Consider the following 2,850-nt stretch of genomic DNA (forward strand, 5'->3'; position numbering starts at 1 on the left):
GGTGGATATTCATTCTGAGTTTGATCCTGATGCAGAAAATCATCAAACTGTCAGAGAACTGCCTCTATATGTCTGTCTGATCAATCAGGAAGCTGACGATACTTTAAGTTAACATTCCTCTCTCTCTCTCTCTCTCTCTCTCTCTCTCTCTCTCTCTCTCTCTCTCTCTCTCTGAAACATGAGTGATCTAGAGGAAGCATACATGTCTGACAAGAACAATATTCAGGCGCTAGTCCACTGAGCAGTGTTTTAATCGAGTCACTAAGTCTCGAGTCCTCAGTGTTCGAGGTCGAGTCATCAAGGTTGATTCTGAGTGGAGTTCCAGGATGGGCTCCGGTGCTCCACTCTGGCACAGTCAAAGAGCTGACATACAGATAAAAAAGGTCTATATTAAACATATTCATGATGCACTGATTGCAAATTTCTCGGCCGATTCTGATTTTCTTTCTTTCTTTCTTTCTTTCTTTTTTTTTCGGACTTAAAGGTATTACAAATTGCGAGCTTTGTGTCTTCTTCACTCACGCTAAAGAACTTCCATACCAACGACATGTGTGGTTGTTGCTGTCTGTGCCGCAGCTGCTGCTGTGTGCGTGACGTGAACCATAGTGTGGCTATGTGCGGAATAATTGACAGCAAAAAATCAGATATATATGACTTCTTTATCAATTAACAAGTTCAAGTCCTCGTCTTCAACTTCCGAGTCCGAATGCAGTCAATGCTCGAGTTCAAGTCCGAGTCGAGTCACGAGTCCTGAAAATCAGAACTCGAATCCAACTCAAGTCTGAGTCCTGGACTCGAGTACTACAACACTGTCACTGAATGATTTCAACACCATGGATTTCATGATCAACTGTATCAAAAGCAGCGCTTAAGTCTAAAAGAACTAATATTGAAAGTTTCTTGTCATCCATGTTCATTCTCAGGTCATTTAAATCATTAACTAGTGCTGTCTCAGTGCTGTGTGGTGAGGATGAAAGCCAGATTATAACTTCTCAAATATACAGCTGAAATTTATGTGATCATTTAGCTGTTTAAATACTAATTTCTCAAGAATTTTACTTAAAGAAAGATTTGAAATTGGCCTGAACTCATTTAGCACTGAAGGATCCAGGTTACTATCAGTTTTCAGTGGCAGGGGGAAACTACCAGTCAGCAGGGAGTGATTTACAATCAGCAGCACTTCATCCTCCAGACCAGAGGTTGTCAACGTGAGAGGTGGGCCTCATTCTGTATTACATAGTTTATATCAAACCTGATTTAGATTTATGATAAAAACTGCTGTGAAGGCTCTTATATAATGATATATAATAATTAATAATATAATATTTCATAATAATAAAATAATAAATTATCATTTCAACTCTGACTGAAGATAAGGACACTTTACTTTAACCAGCTCCATTTAGGATCTATGAGCACCATATAAACATTTAGTGAATATTTCATACTTTCTAATATCAAACACATTAATGAGCAACAACTATTCATGATGGATGGTTCATGTTTTGTTAAGCTGAACTTTAGCTGAACTCTCGCTATCTGTTTTGTACATCAGCAGTTTCATGATGAAGCTGCTTTGACTCTGTAACTGTGATGAAACTTTAAAATGAATTTGACTGATGTCAGGTTTAAATCATAACTCTTTTATTTTAAGCTAAAGGAAGTAAAGTTAAAAGTAAAGTGAATGTTCACAGTTTCAGTCAGTTTTAATTTAATGTTGATTTGATGTTGAGAAAATAATTCAGATCAGTTGAAGACATGTTGTCTTAAAATAGTGTTTTAGCTTCCTTTCGTTAGTATTTCACACATTGATGACACATATTCACACCTCTGTGGTTTCACACTGTGTTTTAAGATCATCAGATAAACATCAACAGCACATTCAGCAGTGTTTCACAGGCTGTTTCCATAAACAGAACATGGTCAAACTTCACTAGCTTCAAATCATTCATTAGTAACAGCTCAGGGGTCTGTATCATGAAGAAAGATCAGCTAATGGGTGTCAATTTTCCAGTTTTATGCAACCGTCCTAACCTTTAACGGGCGTCGGTCACCATGGTGACGTACGCTCCAGAGCAGGTTCAGTTCAAACGTGTCAGCAGCACAAATACTGAAGAATTATCTTGCTGAAAAAGTGGAATCATCATTCTGAAACAAAATCCAGACTGGGAGCAGACAGACAGGCAGATAATCAGCTCAGAGGGTTGGAACATGATAACAAGCACAATAGACATGAGGCTGGTATAAATGCTAGGAAGCTAATGAGGAAATACGGAGCTGGTTCATAGGTGAGCATGGAAATCAGGTGAGCAGAGATGGTGGGAACACACTGAAGCTTACAACTGGGCAGATGGAGAATGACAAAGACAGGAGAAGAAAGTGACTGACAAACACTAGAAATGGACAGAATGTGAAAAATAATCAATATTTCTATGACTCCAAAGTCTGATCTGTCAGTGTGTAATTGGTTGGTCGTGGCTCATTTTGATTCACTCAGTGCTCTCATAGCGTCGTCTTGGGACACAGCAGGCAGCTGTTCTCAGAGAAAAAGCTGTAAAAAGCCACTGTACACTACCTGCTCAGCACCAAACAGCAAACACACACAGTTAGCTGTAGACTAGCTGGTGAACATAGTGGAGCATTTAGCAGCTAAAGAGCCAGATATTTCCCTCAGGATATTTATCCCTCTGCTTTAACACTATTATAACTACTAATAACGTTGCTACTACTGTACTACCATAGTTTTGCAATGATTTCTCTGGCTCTCAGTTTGCATCATATGTGTTCCTCCCTTATTTGACAGCCTTCCTAAAACATGTTCATTACTTGACCACCAGAGGGCAATGTAAG

This window comes from Thunnus albacares, chromosome 5 (assembly GCF_914725855.1).
Source record: "Thunnus albacares chromosome 5, fThuAlb1.1, whole genome shotgun sequence".
Classification (NCBI taxonomy): Eukaryota; Metazoa; Chordata; class Actinopteri; order Scombriformes; family Scombridae; genus Thunnus; species Thunnus albacares.